General features: G+C 43.2%; 1 protein-coding gene and 1 pseudogene across 1 annotated transcript in view; one reads left to right on the top strand and one right to left on the bottom strand.

Moving 5' to 3' along the window:
* Nucleotides 1–11,546, bottom strand: part of Snx10 (sorting nexin 10) — a 73,492-nt gene extending 61,946 nt beyond the window's left edge. Inside the window, exon 1 of the mRNA XM_048339647.1 lies at nt 11,451–11,546. The gene's annotated coding sequence lies outside the window, so the exon portion shown is untranslated. The remainder of the gene's footprint in view (nt 1–11,450) is intronic.
* A 4,097-nt stretch (nt 11,547–15,643) lies between these two features.
* Nucleotides 15,644–15,934, top strand: LOC125345785 (annotated as a pseudogene).
* The last annotated feature ends 7,343 nt before the right edge of the window (nt 15,935–23,277 follow it).

Genomic DNA, 23,277 nt, shown 5'->3' on the forward strand with positions numbered 1-23,277 from the left:
ATATATAGAAAACAGTGTTAGCCTTGAGCAAAAAGAAGCCAGGGACAGTGCTCAGGCCCTGAGTCCAAGGCCCAGGACTGGCAGGAAAAAAAAAAAAGAATACCTATCTCAATATACACCGAGCATTTGAAACAAAGCCTGGCATACTCTGAATCTAAACAATTATTACAAATTATAGAAACCTGGTACACACTTGTTGGATGGTAAATTGTGAGCTGAGGAGTTTATGGAAATCATAAATCAACTGATGTTTCACTTTCTCCAGATGTATAGTGAGGACAATAATATAATCTGCTTTATAAATTTGTTGTGAGACTTAATGAGACTCCCACAGAAAAATGCTAGATAAGCGTTCAACCACTGAGCAACATGCCTAACCCCTAAATACCCTCTTTACAAAACCTGGCATTCAATAAATAGTAGTTGTTATTAATTCTAGAGGGGAAAGATTATCTTTATCCTTTTCCATCTCTAAATAAAAGAAAACTGCACTGTTGGAAGGAAAGTAAACTAGAAAAGGCTCCATGGAAATCAATATGGAGATTCCTCAAAAGCCTAAAAATAAATCTTCCTACAGCTCCATTATACCATTATTGGCAATATATTGGAAGGAGAGTAAATCAATACACTAGAAAGACATCTGTGTATCCATATTCATCACAACACTGTTCATAAAAGCCAAACAATGGAGGGCTGGGAATGTGGCTTAGTGGTAGAGTGCTTGGCCACCATGCATGAAATCCTGTGTTTGATTCCTCAGTACCACATAAACAGAAAAAGCCAGAAGTGGCACTGTGGCTCAAGAGGTAGAGTGCTAGCCTTAGCAAAAAAGAAGCTAGGGATAGTGCCTAGCCCTGAGTTCAAGCCCCAGGACTGGCCAAACAAAGGAATCAACTAAGATGATTAACAACAGATGAGTGGATAAAAAAGATGTGGTAGATATACTATGGACTATTACACAGCCGTATCAAAAAATGAACTCATGCCAAGCACCCATGGTTCATGCTTATAATCCTAGCTACTCAGGAGGCTGAGATCTGAGGATCACAATTTGAAGCCAGCCTGGGCAGGAAAGTCCATGAGACTCTTATCATCAACCAACCACCAGAAAACCAGTAGTGGCCCTATGGCTCAAGTGGTAGAGCGCTTGCCTTGAGCTGAAGAGCTCATGGACAGTACCCAGGCCCAGAGTTCAAGCCCCACAACTGACTAAAAAGAAAAATGAATTTCTATCATTTGCAAGAAAATGGATGCAAATAGAGGACATCACACATACTTAGTGAGACAATACAAATGAAATGTGGAAGCTTGGCCTAAAAGACATTCATGAACACATGTGTATATACACATATATATTCACAATTAGTTGGATGTTTAAACATGGAACATGAATCAAGCAAAGAGAGTAATTAGGATAAGAAAAGGAGATGAGGAAAAAAAGAAAGCAGGTGAATGACACATTCCAAGTATCTATGAAAGCAGCATAGAGAAACTCAACAAAAGCAAATGATCAGAGAGGAAAGATGGCGCCGTCACAGTAGGGAGGCACCCCGACTCGCTCCAACTGAATAGCGAGCTGGGAACTCCAACACCCAATACCACATCAAGAACCCAGCAAAACCAGCAGCCAGAAGCAGTGGAGATACGCAGGAAAACACAAAGGAGTAAAAAAGAAGGGCCGAAAACCTACACGGAGCCAGAGAATCTCCGGGGCACCCTCCCCACACCAGCCAACCCTGGCCCAAACAGGACCAGGCTGGGAAAGGGGAACCTGGCAATCGGTAGACAGGCTGCCGGGAGCACAGAGTCCAGACAGCGGGACCCCATGGACACTAGGGAGAGTACAGACCAAGACATATGACAGCAGCGACGAGAAGTTCGGGTCCACACCGGGATCGGACGGACGGCGGCTGGGGAACCCAGCGCGGCAGAAGGGGGAAGCCAGGGATGCCACCACGACACTTTGCCACCCCCTGAAGATCCAATGGCTGCGCGGGACACACACACAATCCAGGATCAGTGAGTCCCCCATTACCCCCCTCCCCCAACAGGAGACCAGCTATCAGAAACCCAAGCCCTACAAAAAAGCTAGATCTCCCTCCCTCCCGCTCCCCACCCCAAGGGAACAAAGAACCCCCAAATCAGACGGGAAGCTCCCATCAGGCGCTGGGAAGTCAGTTTAGCAGGGGAAGGGCGGAGCGGCCCCAAGGCCGCACAGGATCCTGAACTGGCCGAATTGGCCCTGCCCCCTTCCCAACAGGGACCAGGGGATGGCCGGCAGTGCAAGCCCCACCAGAGGCGCCTGGACCTTGCAGACTCTTACAACTAAAATCACAGGCGCTGGTGGGCAATACCAGCCCAGCAGGGACACCTGGGCCTGATCACGCCCCCCCGTTTGCAAAGGAGGCGCAGTCTGAGGGCGCTAACCTGCACCAGGACAGTTGATCCCACTGGGCCCCACACATACCACAACGGACTCACAGGAGGGCGCAAACACAACCCAACTACCGGGGCTCGCTCTGGGAGGCGTACCCCGCTAAAGTGGATGGGGACACAGCACCAGTGCCTGTTGTAGCGGGCGCACAGTGCACAGGTGGGCGGGACCCCCGGTGACAGCGCCTGCTCTGGTAGGCGTACCCCGCACAGGTGGGCGGGGCCACAGAGGCAGCACCTGCTCTGGTAGACGCGCCTACACAGGAGGGAGGGCAGAGCTATAAACCAAACCTGAGAAGCCATCCACAGATCTCCAGATGTGCAAATCACAAAGAAACATAACACAGTTCATCAAAGAGCAAGCCAACTCGCCAGCTCCAAAAAGCAGTACGACTGAAGAGGAGATGGAGAATAAAAAAGCAAATGAGGCCATGTTAACAGGAATGATAGAAAGCGTCAGAAATGAAATCAGAAAACAATTCCAGGAGTTTAGAGCGGAAATCTTGAAGGACACCCAGGAAGCCAAGAAAGAAATGGAAGCAAAAATGGATACAGGGGCTGGGGATATTGCCTAGTGGCAAGAGTGCCTGCCTCGGATACACGAGGCCCTAGGTTCGATTCCCCAGCACCACATATACAGAAAACGGCCAGAAGCGGCGCTGTGGCTCAAGTGGCGGAGTGCTAGCCTTGAGCGGGAAGAAGCCAGGGACAGTGCTCAGGCCCTGAGTCCAAAGCCCAGGACTGGCCAAAAAAAAAAAAAAAAAATGGATACAATGCAAGCCTCCTTTAAAGAAATGGAAGCAAAAATGGATACAATGCAAGCCTGCTTTAAAGAAGACCTTAACATCCTGAGAATTGAAATGCATGAAAAAATAGATTTAAAATACAGCTCTTTAGAGGAAGAAATTTCCACAATCAGAGATGATCTGACAACCATAAATAGCTCTCTGACATCCATAAACTCCGCAATTGAATCCACAGCACAAAGAATTGACCATATGGAATCCAGAATCTCTCGCCTGGATGATGAAGCAGCCGACAACAACCATAAAATGACCACACTCCTAGAAACAGTGAAGCTTCAGGGCAGACTAATCCAGGAACCAATGGACAAAGACAAGAGATATAATCTGCGCATAATTGGAATAGAAGAAGGAGCCGAATACCAGAGCAGAGGGCTTAAATAAAGTTATTGCAGAAAATAAAGTTATTGCAGAAAACTTCCCCAATCTCACAAGGGACCCCATCCAGGTAGCCGAAGCCTATAGGACACCTGGCAGGCCAGACCCCAGAAAAGCCACCCCAAAGCACATAATATTCAAGACTTCAGATCTCAAGATTAAAGAGCAAATTCTGAATTCAGCCAAAGCAAAGAAAGAAATTTTCTACAATGGGAAGAGGATTCGAATAACAGCAGACCTATCCACACAAACTTACCAAGCACGAAGTGAGTGGAAGAACACCATCCAAGTACTTCAGGCTAACAATATGCAACCTCGGATCAAATATCCAGCGAAATTGGAGTCCACATTCGAAGGGAAAACCAGATCTTTCCACACCAAAGAGGAGCTAAAGGAGTATGTGAATTAAAAAACCAGCCCTACAGCAAATTCTAAGAGGGGAGCCCCACTCAACAGAGATTGTACAAGACACACAGACAGAAACAGAAAGAAACTACAATAGCCAAAGCTGAACAGAAAGAACAGCTCACTAAAGACAAGAAAAAAAAAAAGAGGAAAAAACAGCCCAACAAGAAAATGGAAGGAGGAAAAACACCCTTATCCTTGATCTTTTTAAATATAAATGGCTTAAACTCTCCGATAAAGAGGAGCAGACTGGCAGAATGGATCCGCAAACAAAAAAGTTGACATCTGCTGCCTACAAGAGACCCACCTTACAGCAAGAGACAAAAACAGGCTCCGAATGAAAGGATGGAGCAAGATCTACCAAGCAAACACACCTACCAAAACGGCAGGTGTAGCCATCCTGATTTCAGACAAGCTGGACTTTTCATTAAAATCAACTCAAAAAGACAAAGAAGGACACTACATATTAATACAAGGAAAAATCCAGAATCAAGACATCACGGTGATAAATGTATACTCACCAAACAAAAGAGGCCCTACATATGTCAAGCAAATTCTCACAGAATTACAGAACAAGATAGACACAAACACAATCATAGTGGGTGACTTTAATACCCCACTCTCTCCAAGAGACAGATCCAACCCCCAGAGGATCAGCAAGGGAGCTGAGGACCTAAGTAACACCATATCCCAAACGGATCTGACAGACCTATACAGAATCTTCCACCCTACAGAGACCCAATACACCTTCTTCTCAGCAGCCCATGGATCATACTCCAAAATAGACCACGTCATAGCCTACACAAAGAACCTCAGCAAATACAAAAGTATTGACGTCATCCCATGTATTATATCTGATCACAGTGGATTAAAGGTAACCCTCAATAACAAAGGATACCACAGAGGCTATACACACTCTTGGAGGCTAAACCCCACACTGCTATCCAACACTTGGACCACAGACCAAATTAAAGATGAAATCAATGAATAAGCCACAATGGCAATGAAAACACATCACAAAGAAACCTATGGGACACAGCTAAGGCAGTACTGAGGGGCAAGATCATCGCCCTCAGCACTCACATTAAAAGAATGGAAGCAGAGCAGGTGAATAACCTCACGATGAAACTAAAACAACTGGAGAAACAAGAAATGACAGAATCTAAAACGACTAGGAGGAGAGAGATCACAAAGATTAAAGAAGAGATAAATCTGATTGAAAATAGAAAGACCATTCAACAAATAAATAAGACTAAAAACTGGTTCTTTGAGAAAATAAATAAAATTGACAGACCCCTTGCAAGACTTACAAAAAAAAGAAGAGACTCATATACGTAAAATCAAGGACTCCACTGGAAAAATTACAACAAGTACACATGATATTCAAACAATCATAAGGAGCTATTTCCAAAACCTCTGCTCAGCAAAAAACAATAATTTTAAAGAAATGGATCAATTCTTAGAGAAGTACAAACTGCCCAAACTGAACCAAAAAGAAATAAATCAACTAAATAAACCAATAACTTACGGTGAGATACAGGAGGTGATCAAGAACCTCCCTACTAAGAAAAGCCCAGCCCCAGATGGATTCACCAACGAATTCTACAAAACCTTTAGTGAGGAGCTAATACCAATACTCCTCAAACTCTTCCGTGAAATAGAAACAGAGGGAGAAATCCCAAACTCATTCTACGAAGCTAATATCATACTCATTCCCAAACCAGGCAAAGACCCAACAAAAAAAAAGAGAACTACAGACCAATATCACTAATGAACACAGACTCAAAGCTCCTTAATAAAATATTAGCTAACAGGATCCAGAAATTGATCAAGAAAATCATACATCATGACCAAGTAGGCTTTACCCCACAGTCACAAGGATGGTTCAACATCCGTAAATCAATCAACGTAATTCACCACATAAACAGATCTAAAATTAAGAATTACATTGTTATCTCAGTCAATGCCCAAAAAGCCTTTGACAAAATACAACATCCATACCTATTAAAAAGCTTTGGAGAGAACAGGAATAGATGGAACATTCCTCAAAACAATAAAAGCCATATACAACAAGACCAACTGCTAATATCATATTAAATGGAGAGAAACTTAAATCATTCCCCCTAAACTCAGGAACAAGACAAGGATGCCCACTCTCCCCACTTCTTTTCAACATAGTGCTGGAATCCCTAGCCATAGCAATAAGGCAAGAGGAGGACATCAAAGGGATCCACATTAGCAAGGAAGAAATCAAGTTATCCCTATTCGCAGACAACATGATCTTATATCTGAAGGACCCAAAAAACTCAGTACCCAAACTCCTAAACCTAATAAACCAATTTGGCAAAGTAGCAGGATACAAAATCAATCCACAAAAGTCAGCAGCTTTTCTGTACACCAGCAATATACAAACAGAAAAGGAAATTATGGAAATAATTCCATTTACAGTATCCAAAAAAAGAATAAAGTACCTAGGGATCAACTTAACCAAGGACGTGACAGACCTATTTAATGAAAACTATAAAAATCTAATAATGGAAATCAAAGAAGACACAAGGAGATGGAAAGACCTCCCATGCTCATGGGTAGGCAGAATCAATATAGTGAAAATGGCCCTATTGCCCAAATTGTTATACAAATTCAATGCAATCCCTATCCAAATCCCAGCCACAGTCTTCACTGAAATAGAGAAACCAATCCATAAATTCATATGGAACAGCAAAAAACCTAGAATAGCCAAAGCAATTCTAGGCAAAAAAAGCAGTGCAGGAGGTATCACAATACCAGACTTCAAGCTCTACTACAGGGCCATCATAACAAAAACAGCCTGGTATTGGTATAAAAACAGATCGGAAGACCAATGGATTAGAATTGAAGATCCAGAAATAAAACCGCACTCTTACAGCCAGCTGATATTCGACAAAGGAGCTAAAGACATACAATGGAATAAACATAGCCTCTTCAACTACTGGTGCTGGGGAGAACTGGGCAGCCATATGCAGAAAACTCAAAGTAGACCCAAGCCTATCACCATGCACCAAGATCAATTCAAAATGGATCAAGGACCTCAATATCAGACCTGAATCCTTGAAACTACTGAAGGACAGAGTAGGAAAGACGCTAGAACTTACAGGCACAGGAAGGAACTTCCTGAACATAGTCCCAGGGGCACAACAAATAGGGGAAAGACTCGACAAATGGGACTACTACAAATTAAAAAGTTTCTGCGGGGCTGAGAGTATGGCCTAGTGGCAAAAGTGCTTGCCTCCTACACATGAAGCTCTCAGTTCGATTCCCCAGCACCACGTATATGGAAAACGGCCAGAGGGGGCACTGTGGCTCAAGTAGCAGAGTGCTAGCCTTGAGCAAGAAGAGGCCAGGGACAGTGCTCAGGCCCTGAGTCCAAGGCCCAGGACTGGCCAAAAAAAAAAAAGTTTCTGCACAGCTAAGGACATAGCCACCAAAATAGAAAGACAGCCAATGATATGGGAAAGGATATTTACCAGCACAGCAACAGACAAAGGCCTGATATCTGTCATCTACAGAGAACTCAAAAAACTAAGCCCCTCCAAGCCCAATAAACCAATTAGGAAATGGGCAAAGGAGCTAAAGAGAGACTTCACAAGAGAAGATATAAAAATTGCAAAGAAACACATGAGGAAATGCTCAACATCCCTGGTAGTAAAGGAAATGCAAATAAAAACAACCCTGAGATACCACCTCACCCCAGTTAGAATGGCCTATACTCTGAACTCAGGCAACAACAAATGCTGGAGGGGGTGCGGGGAAAGAGGAACCCTTCTCCATCGTTGGTGGGAGTGCAAATTAGTACAATCACTTTGGAGAACAGTATGGAGGTTTCTCAAAAAGCTCAATATAGACCTACCCTATGACCCAGCCATACCACTCCTAGGCATCTATCCTAAACAGCAAACCCCAAGATATCAAAAAGACATTTGTACTTCCATCTTTATCGCGGCACAATTCACAATAGCCAAAATATGGAAACAATCCAGATGCCCCTCCACAGATGAATGGATCCAAATAATATGGTACTTATACACAATGGAATACTACATAGCGATTAGGAATGGTGAAATATTGTTATTCGCAGGGAAATGGTCAGAACTCAAACAAATAATGTTGAGCGAGACAAGCCTAGAACACAGAAAACAAAGGGGCATGATCTCCCTGATATATGACTGTTAACAAAGGGAGATGGAGAGACAGTAGAGACCAAGTCTGTGAAACCAAAAACTGCTTGTCAGGCTGGGAATATGGCCTAGTGGCAAGAGTGCTTGCCTCGTATACATGAAGTCCTGGGTTCAATTGCCCAGCACCACATATAGAAAAAAACCCAGAAGTGGCGCTGTGGCTCAAGTGACAGAGTGCTAGCCTTGAGCAAAAGGAAGCCAGAACAGTGCTCAGGCCCTGAGTCCAACCAACGCCCACGACTGGCAAAAAAAAAACCTGCTTGTCAAATAGTATTCCCCACAGGATTGGGGCAGGGACCCAACAGTATGTAACTAAAACCAAACAATTACTCAACATATAAAGGTCAAAAAATTGACCTCTCAGGGGAATACAATAGCTCAAAAGCTATGTATGTACGTTCATATAAGACTACTGTCGACATATTGTCTAATATCGACATCACATTTAAAGCCCTAGGCGAACTTTCTTGGGCGTGGCCACGTGGCTACTGTACATGTTCTTGATACATTGTATATTGTATATATGTCTACCCGACCTAGAGAAGGGATAGAAAAACAGGGCGTAAGATATCACAAGAAATGTACACACTGCCCTACTATGTAACTGTACCCTTTTTGCACAACACCTTGTCAAAAAATTTGTGTTCTTAATAAATAAATTTCTAAAAAAGAGTGTGAGGGGGGCTGGGGATATAGCCTAGTGGCAAGAGTGCCTGCCTCGGATACACGAGGCCCTAGGTTCGATTCCCCAGCACCACATATACAGAAAACGGCCAGAAGCGGCGCTGTGGCTCAAGTGGCAGAGTGCTAGCCTTGAGCGGGAAGAAGCCAGGGACGGTGCTCGGGCCCTGAGTCCAAGGCCCAGGACTGGCCAAAAAAAAAAAAAAAAAAAAAAGAGTGTGAGGCCCTGAGTTCAAGACCCAGTACTGACACAACAGCAACAACAACTGAGCTGGATGAACAGGTTGACAGAACTCCCACCAAGCACGCAGCTAAATCGTGGAAGAATCCAGGACACAGGTTTGGTGTTCTCTATCAATTCCCTCAGCTCTGCTGTATGTGTGTGTGCCTGGAAGTTGCCAGAAGAAAACTGTTGTCCTGACTCTTTAAAATAAATACTTGCTCGATTAAAAAAAAAAAAAAAAGCAAATAGGTCAGTTAAGGGAAAGAGAAATAGACTCTGTAGGTGGGTAGGGACCAGAAGGAGAATTGGACTGGCCAAAAGAAGATTGAATAGTGTTGAAACTGATTATTTGAAACTATGAAAATGGAGTAAGGAAATCTGTTGGGAATGCTATTAATTAGGGGGAGGGGAGCAGGAAGTGTGGTTGAAGGGCTGAAATTGGAATACAGTAGAAATGTGTGGAAATGTAATAACGAAACACTGCCCCACAACTAATACAAACCAATTTTTTTTTAAAAAGACAACTCAGATCTAAGAGATAGCTAAGTGTCCTATTACCAGTGTCTCAACTAGCAAATTATTTTCAACTGACTGTAACCGAGTAGCCTTTGTAACCCCTGCCCTACCCACTTGTTTGAGCAGGATTTGGAGAATATCGGTGTTCGTTCCTACATACATTACTAAGAGAAAGAAAAAATATTCAGTGAAACCAGGCCCAAATCTAGGGACTTCTCTATGAAGTCAATCAAGACCTCCGCCACAGTTCTTCTTTGCAACTTCTCCCAAATCAAAGACTAGGCTGAGGTGGGTATAGTGGCTTATACCTGTAATGCTAGCTACACCAAAGGCTGAGATCTGAGAATCTCCATTAGAAGTCAGGCTAAGCAGACTAATTTGAGGGACTCTTTTCTTCAATTAATCAGCAAAAATGCCCCCGGTGGAGGTGTGGATGAAGTGGTAAAGTGCCAGCTTTGAGCAAAAGAAGCTAAGGGGCAATCCCCAGGCCCTGTGTTCAAGCCCTAATTCCAAGGGGGGTGGGGGGAGTGGAGAATTTTTGACAGAGCAAACAGGAAATAATAGTCATTGTGAATCACAGCATTTCCTTTCTCATCTCTACATATTTACTTGTAAATGTATTCTATTTTTTCATTTTTATTCAAGACAGCCTTGTCAATCAATTTCAAATCTGATATTCCTTTAAAAATAAACAGAAGCTCGGGCATAGCTCAATGGAAGAGCACTCACAGATCTAGAATGCTCAAAGCCCTGGCTTCCATCCCAAGCACATGAATGAATGAATGAATGAATGTCCAGCTACTTCTTGGCTTGGGAATGGGCATATCAAAGGTCATGGCAGATAACCTCAAGCCTCACCTCGACACTCCTTACCGAGGAGCCCCTTCAGAGGCAAGCTAATGGTTGGGAGGGACCCCCAATCTTACCCGTCCCACTGCAGCCCATAATGACAGCTCATTCCCAGAATAGGGGAAGCTCATGCCTTCCAAACCCCGGTCCCACGCTCCCATTGTGTCCAGGAATATGGGATCCAGAAACACCAGATTTCTGGGTTCTTTCGCTCCCAACTAAGCTGTCTGACCGTAGGAGGGGCTGTTTCCTCCTGGACCCTAGATTTCCTGTCTGTAAAATGAAAGGTATGGTGGAGATCACGTGAAAGGTCCTTCCTGATCTGGATTTGTCATCCCATTTTTCTTACACAGAAGTGTGCTTAGCATAAATGGAAGCCTTCCTTTCACGCAGGACTGGCTGCTCTACATTCTGTGACCTTTCCCCTCACTAATCCGAGTAATTTTAGGAAAGTATGATGTACACTGAACTGGAAAGCAGACTGTTGCTTTCCGTGTCACCAAACCTGTTCATCCGTGTGGACCGTTAGTCCTAAAATCCCAGGAAAACATCTTGCCTCCCCCTTCCCCCCAGTGCCTAAACTCTACCTTCTCTGGCAATTTAAAAGAAAGAAAGAAAGAAAAAATCTCCACCCAAACTTGGCCTTGTGGAAGATGCCACGACACTTTTTTCAGAATCCTCGATCGCACCTTACCCCAGCCTGGTTCCTAGGCTTCTTTTTAGCCAGGGGCCCTCTCCCTGGGCCAAGGAGCAAAGACGCCGGTGGCCGGCCCTCCCGGCCCGCGGGGCAGGAGAGGAACGGCTGGGGCTCCAGCCCTGGGGGACCCGAGCCCACCGGGAGCCCGCGGGCAGCTGCACCTGATCGCCCTGGGGGACCCCACGCCTCCCGGGGGCCGTGCCCCCCACCCCAGGGCAGGGAGGCCTTGCGACAGGTCCCTGGTCACTTACAGGAGGCGCCTCGGGCCGGCCGGAGCAGGACAGGCTGTGGACTTTGCTGACTCAAAGGCGCGGCGCGGCGGTGGCGAGCGCACACGAGCGAGCGCAGCCCCGCGCGCTCCGCGTACACGAGCGAGCGCACACGAGCGAGCGCAGGCCCCCCCCCTCCGCGCTCCGCTCACGTACGGACCTTGCGCCCGTGCTCCGTGCCCGCCACCCGCGTAAGGCCACCAGGCTTCAGGCTTCCGCTGTCATGCCCAGGTGCGGCCGCCCCGCCCCGCCCCTCAGCCAGCCCACGCCCCTGCCGGCCTGCCGGACCCGCCCTGACATCATTTTCCACCACCACCCCTCCCACACTGGCTGACTCCGCCCAGTCTGTTGCAGCCTAGGGTGGCCCCCAAAGGGTCACCAAGGAGCTCTGCATCCTGAAGTCCGCCTTCCTCCCCGAAATTGGGATGCGAGAGAAACAGCTCCATGTGCGGGATGCAAGCGACACCCGTGAGAACCTGGTTATGGGGAGGGAACCCCATAGATCATGTGATAAACAAGCCGGATAGGATGTTTAATAATACAGCCTGTCTGGGCGGAAGGCATGTGGTCGGTTGTTGTAATTTTTTTTTAACCTGTTTTTCCCGTAAACATTTGGGGAAAAGCTATGAGATCTTGTAAAGAACTTGAATCTCTGAAGCTCTTCCTAAATTGCACCTTGGACGGGGGTTCCTCCAATAGTGATTGCTGGAAAATGGCAATACTCACTGATTAGGTAAAGTGTTTAGGGAAGACTAAAGAACACAGAATAATAAACATAACGTAATAGTGCGTGTGAAGTTTTCCCATTAGGCAGCCGTGGGTTATCATGTAAGATGTCATTCAGGAAATACTCTTGGGCCGCCTGAAATGTACACATCTAGAGTCCATACTTACACTGACTTTCCTAATCAAACTAATGAAAACACAGTGTTTTATCTTAACTTGATCCTGAAATTATATCTCTGAATCCTATGTTTCCAGCTCTAAACTGGTACTCCTACCAGTTCTGCCTGTTTGCTAAGGTCAGGTGTTGCTGTATATCTGTTTTTCATGGAATACTTTCCCAGTTCTTTGTATGTAGGACTGCAGTAGGAATACAGGAGACACTCCCTGCTTCTTTGCTATATTCATAGCTGACACATCACAGATGGGCCTTCATTCTGGTTTTTACCTGCACAAATCCTGTCTGGAATGTGACTTTTAGAGTCAAGGTAGCTGAGTTCAAATCCTGGCTTTACTACCACTCATTTTGAGATTGTGGAAAAATAACTTAAAACTTCTGGGTCTCATTTCCCAGAAGTAAAGGTGGATACTAGTGGTAAGGTGACAGGTTAATGGAGAAGGTATATGACATTGAATACAGCTGAGTATTTTATGTGCATGTATGAAAATAGAATAATGAAGCCAGGATCTGGTGGCTCATGTATGTAATCCTAGCTACTCAGGAGGCTAAGATATGAGGATCAAGTTCATAGTCAGTGTGAGCAGCAAAGTGTGTGAGATTCTTATCTCCAATTAACTACCAAAAGACCAGAAGTAGAACTGTAGCTCAAGTGGTAGAATGACAACTTTCAGTGGAAAAAGCTAAGGGATGGTACCCAGGCCCTGAGTTTAAGCCTCCCAGGCCTTAAGTTTAAGCCCCAGTACTGGTACAAAAAAAAAAAAAAAAAGATAAAAAGGAGAGAAAGACAGAGCGGGAGGGAGGGAGAGGGAGAGGGAGAAGGAGAGGAAAGAATAATGAAACCAGTTGTTTTAAGAAGGGTCAAGAGAGAACAGAGAAAGTGTTAGAGGGGGTGAGGTTGATGAGGTACATTGTATGCATGTATAGAAATGTTACAATGAGGGGCTGGAAATGTGGCTTAGTGCTTGCCTAGCATACATAAAACCCTGGGTTCCATTCCTCAGTACCACATAAACAGAAAAGGCCAGAATTGGCCCTGTGGCTCAAGTGGTAGAGTGCTAGCCTTGAGCAAAAGAAGCTCAGCAACAGTGCCTAGGCCCTGAGTTCAAGTCCCAGTACTGGCAAAAGAATTTTTCTAAAAATATAGAAAAAAAAGAAATATCACAATGAATAAACTTTGTATAATTAATATATGCTAATAAAAATAATAACCAGCAAAATGCCAGACTAGAGAAATGGCTGAAATGACAGGGAGTGAGCTATAAGCAAGAAAGCCAAGCAAGAGCTCAAGGTCCTGAGCTCCCATACAGTACCTAGAAAAACAAAATGTCCCAGATGCTCAAGTCCCTTCTGTAAGATGCTGTGGCATTTCATAAAACTTGCACATATCTTCCTAGGCACTAAACTCTCTCTAAATTATTTATATTACTGAATACAATGGAAATGTTGTGCAACTAGTTATTATATATAGTGTATTACTTACACGATGACCAGGAAAAAGTGTATATATATATATATACATATATATGTGTATATATATATATATACAGGTACAGACACCTTGTTTTAAATAGTTTTCGTCTCATGTCGACTCTTAGGATGTAGGATCAGTAGATATGGAGATCCAACTGTATTCAAAACTTGGAGGAGTACTTGAAAATTTTGTCTCCAAGATGAAGCACTACTAGTATCTAACACATCCTCATACTTTATCACAAATGGAAACTACAAGTAGAAGACCAATCCCTAGAATATTTGCCACAGTGTCTGGGTTTTTTTGGCCTGTCCTGGGCTTGGACTCAGGGCCTGAGCACTTTCCCTGGCCTCTCTGTGCTCAAGGCTAGCACTCTGCCACTTGAGCCACAGCACCACTTCTGGCCATTTTCCATATATGTGGTGCTGGGGAATCGAACCCAGGGCTTCATGTATACGAGGCAAGCACTCTTGCCACTAGGCCATATTCCCAGCCCCGCCACAATGTCTATAATGAGAAAAATCAGCAAGGGATAAACTATGTTCACCAGTCTTGAAAGCACTGAAAGAAGCACACAGCCTAATAGAAAGGCAGCCCCTTTCCAGAACATGCCCTGTGGGATGCATGTTCCCAGCCTTCTCTCTATCAAAAACTTCATTCTTGGAGTGCCAGGCACAAAAGGCCCTCACCTATAATCCTAGCTACTCTAAAGGCTGAGATCTCAAGATCTCAAGAATGTCTGTGAAACTCTTACCTCCTGTGAACCACCCAAGAACCAGAAGTAGAACTGTGGCATAAGTGTTAAAGCATCCACCTTGAGAAAAAAAGCTCAGAGACAGCCACCAGCCAAGAATTCAAACCTTGGGGTTGCTGCCCCTACCTTCGACCCCCTACCACCACCCCATCTCCCACCAAAAATATTCCTGAAAACAGAAGAAGAAAGAGGGAATTAGGCAACAGGAGTGTTAAGTAGGTGGAGAGAGAAACAATAACAAAACTTATGTTAAAAATCCATGTTAATATGTAGCACTGTGGCTCAAAGTGATAGAGCCCTAGTCTGAGGGCCAAAAGCTCAGGGACAGTGTCAGGGTCCTGAGTTCAAGCCCCAAGACAAACAAAAACAAAAACCAAGTTGCATATTTAGGGCTGGGAATGTGGCCTAGAGGTAGAGTGTTTGCCTAGAATGCCCAAGGCCCTGGGTTCTATTCCTTGGTAAAAATATTAAATAATTTTTTAAAGAAAATTATTGTTTTAATGCATGTTAAAGTATCTTGCTTAAATGGACATTTCTGTTATTGTTACAAACTAGAAGGTAACAAATTGGCTCCTTAAAACTGATTAAAGTTGCCAGGCACTAGTGACTTACACCTGTAATCCTAGCTATTCAGGAGGCTGAGATCTTAGAGTGCAGTTTGAAGCCAGCCTGAGCAGAAAAGTCCCTGTGAGTCTCTTGTCTCCAATAAACCACTCAAAAACCGGAAGTGAGCTGTGGCTCAAGTAGTTGAGCACTAGCCTTGAGTAAAAAAACTCAGGGACAGCACCAGGCCCTGAGTTCAAGACCCATAACCAAAATACTACTACTACTACTGCTAATAATAATAATAATAATAATAATAATAATAATAATATGATTAAAACAATGCCAGGAGCTGGGAAGATGGCTTAGTGGCAAAGTGCTTGCCTCGTATACATGAAGCCCTGGTTGGATTCCCCAGCACCACATATATAGAAAATGTCAGAAGTGGGGGAGGCCGGAAGGCTGGTGCCACGGTGCTGGTATCCTTAGGGAGGCCGCACAGGATGGATTTCTCCTGGTCCTCTGGAAGCAGGGAGGGTGCGATGGAGACTGAGTTGCAGCATTTCCTCCAGCTGGAGACGCAGAAGCAGTGCTTCCAGTAGCGGGTGCACCAAGTGACTGGACTTTGCTGGGAAAATTGCACAGACAAGCCGGGGCCAAAGTTGAACAGTCGGACGGAGGTCTGTTTTGTGAACTGTGTTGAGTGCTTCATTGACACGAGTCAATTTATCCTGAATCGACTGGAACAGACCCATTGGTCCAAGACGCTCTTCTCAGAAAGCCTTTCTGACTGATCTCAGCGTTACCTCTGCCATGGAGCGCCCCCCATCCCCACCCCCCCAAGGCACCAAAAACCCTCCAGTGGTCATATATCTGCAGTCACCATGGATTCCAGTAACAGCAGAGATTTACAGGCAGATCACTCTATGAGAGCCCACCAAGCAGGAACGATCATCCAATGGGAACCAGATTGTCTTCTCAGGCAGTAAGGAATTCTTCATGCCCCCTTGCAGCAGAAAATGAGAAAATGATCAGTGAGAGCACTATTTGCCCAAGATTGCTTAATTATGAAACTTTCCAGCCCCTTGCCCCAATTCCTCTGTTTAAACCTAAGGTTCCTGTCAGTACCCTGAAGACAGACTTGGGTTGGGGGGAGGGGTCATTGCACCCATTTATCTGTACTCCCCAACATGGCCTTGTTGCATAAATCTTTCACTGTTCTTCACTACAAAAACAAAACAAACAAACAAAAAAAGCCAAAAGTGACACTGTGGCTCAAGAGGTAGAGTGCTAGCCTTGAGCAAAAAGAAACCAGGGACAGTGCTCAGGCCCTGAGTTCAAGCCCCAGGACTGGCAAAAAAAAAAAAAATGCTAGGTGCCAGTAATTTTCACGAGTTAAATTCAGCCCAATTAACCATCCAAAAAAAAAAGCCCAAACTGTAACACCTCTGTGATCATCTTTATAATAACAATTTTTAAAAATGTAAGTCCAACATGAAGCTGTGACTAAAGTGGTAAAGTAAAGCACCAAAAAGCTAAGAGATAACACTTGGGCCTTGAGTTCAGGCCCCAGTACTGGCACAAAGAAAGAGAGAAAGAGAGAAAGGAAGGAAAGGAGGGAGAGAAAGGAGGGAGGGAGGGAACTGATTAAAACAAAGCCTAGTGCTGAATTGAAACCCCCTTGTGCAACTACTTCAAGTAATATATATAAATAAATAAATAAATAATACACTCTGTACAAAATATAATCTTCAATGAAACAATAATAAGCTTAGTGTCACTGATCATATACTGAATATAAATGCAACAAATAAATTCACTTTTGACATTAATTACAGCATGGTATAGCTGGCTCTAAAAGGCATTAAAAGTGAAAGGGCAGAGACAGAGGAGAAATATCCCCTCCCATGAAGAACTAAGGGCTTTTTTTGGAGCTTCCCAATCCGGTTTGTGGGTGCATTATTGTCATTAACCATGTGGAGGCAGTAGAGGGCAGTGGTGAAGGCTCAATCTGCAAGACCAAAAAGCTTCCTTACACAATTGCCAGAGCTTTTAAGTAGTCCCTTGTGTCAATGAAGGTGGGTTCTGGGAAACCCCACGGATACCACAATCCAAGTATATGTAAGTCCACATACAAAAAAGCATATCTGGGCTGGGAATGTGGCTTAGTGGTAGATTGCTTTCCTACCATGCATGAAGCCCTGGGTTCAATTCCTCAGTACCACATCAACAGAAAAGGCCAGAAGTTGTACAGTGGCTTAGGAGGTAGAGTGCTAGCCTTGAGCAAAAGGAGCTTAAGGACAGTGCCCAGGCGCTTAGTTCAAGCCCCAGAACTTGCACAAAAAAAGTATAATATCTGTATATAATTTACATACATCCTCACATATCCTTTAAATTATCTCTAGGTTTCTTATAATACTTCAGTGTCAATATTGTTATTATACTGTATTGTTTGGGGAAGGATAACAAAAGCAAAAAAAAACCTCTGTACATAATCAATACAGATGATTTTTTAATATATTTTTTATTATCAAACTGAATTACAGAGAGGTTACAGTTTCATACATTAGGCATTGGATACATTTCTTGTACTGTTTGTTACCTCGTCCCTCATTCCCCCCTCCCCCCTCTCCCTTTCTCTTCCCCCCCCCACAGATGAATTTTTTTTTTAATGTTTGATCCTCTGTAGGTTCAACCCCAGGATGCTAAACCCATGAGTACAAGGACTCACTGCTATTAATAGCTAGATAACCTTAGCAAAGCCCTTTACCTCTCCCAACCTAAGTTTGATGATCTGTGAAATAATACCTAATCAACTGAATTGTTGTTAGGAGATAATGGGTATAAATAATTTAACCTAGTACTGCTCCACATAAAAGCATCATAAATATTACTTACCCCTTATTGTTTGTAATGCACATGTTGTCTTAGTATCCAAAACCCAGTTTATATTAACTCTTGCAGAAGAAAGTATGCTGATATTCACCTACACAGTTTTCTATGAATGGACTCACAGCCCATGTACATCAGTGAAATACTCATGAAAGGTAGTTGTATAGTGAGGAGAAGAACTACAACCAGGAGAGAACATTTAACTATCATTTTGAACTGCTCAAACGTGATAGAACGCATTTTTTAAAACCCCCACACAAAAACAAAAGACAAGCAGTGGAGATAGTGTGAGGATCTCCATCTCTTAGGGTCCCAGGTAAGATGGAGAATTCAGCAGAATAATAGGAGAAAGCAAACAGATTTATTTAATACTAGTTTTACACTGCCTGGGAAACAACCTAAGAAAATAAAGACCAAGGAAATATTTAGGATCTATCACTTCAGAAATGAGTGTAGTAGTAAAAGAGTGACCAATTATGTGGGAAGCTTAAGAGATAGGAACAGGCTGGGGATATGGCCTAGTGGCAAGAGTGCCTGCCTCATATACATGAGGCTCTGGGTTCGATTCCCCAGCACCACATATACAGAAAATGGCCAGAAGTGGCGCTGTGGCTCAAGTGGCAGAGTGCTAGCCTTGAGCAAAAAGAAGCCAGGGACAGTGCTCAGGCCCTGAGTCCAAAGCCCCAGGACTGGCCAAAAAAAAAGAGATAGGAACAATTCTAGAAATATGTGTAGATATTTTCTTAATGTCAATTTCCCATCTGGGATGGTAAGAGGGCTGCATCTGTCATACAGATATTTCATCATCTGCTGAGCTGGGTATAGTGTCCATACCTGTAATCCCAGCACTTGGGAGTCTGAAGTGCCTCTATGATCTAAAAGGACAATTCTAGTGGAGTTTGAACTCAGAATCTTAAACTTGGTAGGCTAATGATCTACCCACTTGAGCCAGACCTGAAGTGCCATTTTGCTTTCAGGTTATTTTTCAGATAAAGTACAGCTCTTTTGCCTAAGGCTGGCAGTGCTCTTATTCATGGTCTTCCACAAATCTAGAATAACAGGAACACACCACTATGTTCAGTTTATTGATATGGGCTCTCACTAACTTTTTGCCCAAGGTAGCATAATTGCAAGCTTCTCAGGTAGGTGGGATTATGGGTGTGAGCTATCATAACTGATGACAAATCCAACTTTTGTTAGTGGTTATTTCTGGAGAGAATAACCCACCTCCCCACCCACATACCATCAGTGTGTGTGTATATGTGTATGTGTTTGTGTACACACATGCACTAGTACTAGGGGGCTTGAACTCAGGATCTTGCACTCCCAGCTTTCTGCTGGTACTCAAACACTTGAGCCACATTTCCACTTTCGGCATTTTTCTGGTTAATTAGAGATGAGAAACCCTCAGATTGTCTGCCAAGGATCAGACTCCTGGGTAGCTAGGATGATCGACGTAAGTCACTGGCACCCAGCTATTTGTGGGAATTTTTTCAGGGTTTCCATTCTTCCAGACATTTTCTTGATTTCTTTTTTAGAAACTGTCATCTGAAAATGCAAAACTTGACTATTAATAGTGCCTCCAGAGTTGTTCATGTACAACCTACATGACCTTGAAAAGGGCTACTTTCTTCATCTGCTCTGAATGAATTGTTTCTGATGAGTTTTACTCTGAGATCAGTACAAAATAAATTAACTGGGACACAAGGAAAAGCATCAGCATACTAAAATTCAGTATGTGTCTCATTCAAGTACAAAAGGTAACGGGGTAACATGGAGGTGAGGTGGTAGTCTGAGCCTGGGGTTATGTGATCATCAACCTCAGAGGCAGGGCCCCTACCTACAACAGGAGCATTTGAGCAGTCATGATGTTTGGGTTCTAGCCACATTCATTACTTCTCAGATCTTGCTTTTCAGGAAGCAGGACTACAGCAAATCCTTGCTAACCAAGTCTCACCTCTCACTGCCCCTTAAACTAAGTGAGGCCCATTCTTCTAGCTTCTCTTCATTTCCAGTATGTTTTGGAAGAGGAATTGTAAGCACTTGCAGTAACAATTGCTCATGTCATCTTATAACATTTTTTGCTATAGTAAACAAATAAATTACTATTGGATGTCTGTCTGTGTGAGATTGGGTACAACATGGATGAAGTGTGACACTGATTCTTTTCTTCTGAATAATCATTTATTGTCAAAGTGATATACAGAGGGGTTACAGTTTCATATGTAAGGCAGTGGGTACATTTCTTGTACAATGTTACCTCCTCCCTCAATTACCCCCTTCCCACCTCCCCCTTCCCTCTCCCCCCGTGAGTTGTTCAGTTGGTTTACACCAAATGGTTTTGTAAGTATTGCTTTTGGACTCGTTTGTCTTTTTATCCTTTGTCTCTCGATTTTGATATTCCCATTCCCTTCCCTAGTTCTAATACCAGTATATACAGTACCCAGGGTACTCAGAGAAGATACAGTGATAGCACGGGGACAACCACAGGAAGGGCATACAAGAGGATCATCAACAAAACAAAAAGCTATGGTTTCACATGGCATGTTGAAAGTGATTACAACAGTGATATAACGCTCGTTTCCATAGCATGGAGTTCATTTCACGACTCTGATTCTTTTGTGTCTGTGTACTGGTCCTGGAGCTTGAACTTGGGGTCTTGGTACTGTCCCTGAGCATTTTTTTCTCAAAGCCTAGCACTTTACCACTTGAGCAATAGCTCTGCTTCCAGCTTTTAGGTGGCTAATTGTAGATAGACTCTTTTCCCCAGCCAGCTTTGAACTGTGAACTCAGATCTCAGCCTCCTGAGCAGATAGAATTACAGGCATGAGCCACTTGTACCCACTGTCTCTGATTTGTTTGCTCAAGGCTAGTACTCTACCACTTGAGGCACAGCTCTACTTCCAGCTTTTTGGTGGTTAACTGGAGAACAAGAATCTCATACTTTCCTGCTCAGGCTGACTTCAAATCTTGATTCTCAGATCTCAAACTCCTGATTAGCTAGGATTATAGGTGTGAGCCACTGAATCTGGGCTAAATTTTTGCTTTCTAATTCTAATATGTTGATACTGAATGTTTAGAAGAAGAATAACTTGAGAATCATATTTTTGAAATTTTGGTATAAACATTAAATTTTTATTTTAAATATAACTACATTTTATTTTTAAGCTTTAGATCACTACTGTCAATTGAAGTGAAGACAAATGTGACTTTCTTGATTATAATAAAATTAATTATTTAGCTAGAATGAAGAAAAATAACTATAGAGTACACATGATAATTTAGGTATTATGAATGTGTTTGTTTCATCACTCATACAAACATCATCAGTCATCCACACAACACCCAGTTATGCCCACTATTAATTAAATTCAGTCATCTTTGAAATTTTACCAAATGTCAATCACATAAAACATGACTACCAACATATTTTTCAATTTTGACATTATGAAGGTACACATGCCAAGATAGGAGAATAGATTATATTTCATTTAACACCTTGTCTTCTTGATTGATGATTTATAAATATTTAGACATTTTATTTGCATGTCTCCATTTGGCACTTGGCCTGGGACCTATAAAGATTAGGAGGGGCTGGAGATATGGCCTTGTAGCAAAGAGTGCTTGCTTCGTTTGTATGCATGAAGCCCTGGGTTCAATTCCCCAGCACCACATATACAGAAAACAACCAGAAGTGGCACTGTGGCTCAAGTGGCAGAGTGCTAGCCTTGAGCATAAAGAAGCCAGGGACAGTGTTCAGGCCCTGAGTCCAAGGCCCAGGACTGGGAGAAAAAAAAAAAAAAGGATTAGGAGCATATTTGGCTATACACATCTTCATGTGAATGTATGCATATACCATATATGCATATATATTGCATATATGTATACACATGTATACATATACAATAGCAGAGGATAGAGTAACAGTTTCTGGATGTCCCATAGACAGGGGATATCACTCAATGGTTCAGCACTTATCCATCATACAAATTGCACCACATTTGAGCTGTAGCACTGCAAAAATAAATGAATAAATAATACACCGTAGCTCCAAGTGAACAGTAAAACTAAACTTCTAGTTGAAGGTGCTATTTGAATGAACTTTGAGTTACACAAAGATGTGTGTGTGTGTGTGTGTGTGTGTGTGTGTGTGTGTGATACTGGGTCTTGAAGTCATGGTCTAGGCCCTGACCCTCAGTTTCTTGGGGCTTGAACTCAGGGCCTGAACACTATCCCTTGCTTCTTTTTGCTCAAGGCTAACACTCTACTACTTAAGCCACAGCATACCCTGGTATTCACAGGGAAATGGTCAGATCTTGAACAAATGTTGAGCGAGATAAGCCTAGAACACAAAGAACAAAGGTGCATGGTCTCCTTGATATATTATTGTTGGGGGGAGGAGGGAGGGAGAACAGTAGAGACCAGGTACCCAAAATAAAAAAAATAGCAAACTTCTTTCCTATCCTCCTATCAGAGGATCAAAATAGCTCAACAGCTATGTACATATATGATTATATAAGACGAGGCTAAGCAAAATGAACTCAAAGAGAAGGAAACAGGAGGATTTTATTGCTGTCATTACATTTAATGTACTAGGTGAATTTCCTTTGGCGTACCCCATGTGGATACTGTATATGATTTTGATACACTGTATATTGTATATATGGTTACCTGAACTAGGGAAGGAAAAGAAAAATAAGGGAGGGTGTAACAAATATGACAAGAAATATGCTCACTACCTTATTATGTAACTATACCCCATCTGTACATCACCTTGTCAATAAAATTTAATAAAATTTTTTTAAAAGGCCAGAAGTGGTACTGTGGCTGAAGTGGTAAAGTGCTACCCTTGAGCAAAAAGAAGCCAGGGACAATGCTCAGGCCCTGAGTTCAAGCCCCAGGACTGGCAAAAAAAAAAAAAGAAAAAAGAAAAGAAAAAGAAAAAGCCAGAAATGGCACTGTGGCTCAAGTGGTAGAGCATTAGACTTGGGCAAAAAAAAGCTCAAGGACAGTGCCCAGTCCCTAAGTTTAAGCCCCAGGACTGGCAAAAATTAGTTAATTAATTGGCTACATAGAAAGGCAGGAAGGAGGGAAGGGAGGGAGGGGGAGAGAGAAGGAAGGAAAGGAAGATTTATTGGAATTATCTATTGAAGGTGAGTAAACACATAGCCTATGTGACCCAGTACACATATGCTCACTAAGTAATATGTATAAGAATGTAAAATGTGTGCTGGGTGCCAATGGG

Source organism: Perognathus longimembris, chromosome 2, assembly GCF_023159225.1.
Source record: "Perognathus longimembris pacificus isolate PPM17 chromosome 2, ASM2315922v1, whole genome shotgun sequence".
In the NCBI taxonomy this organism is placed as follows: Eukaryota; Metazoa; Chordata; class Mammalia; order Rodentia; family Heteromyidae; genus Perognathus; species Perognathus longimembris.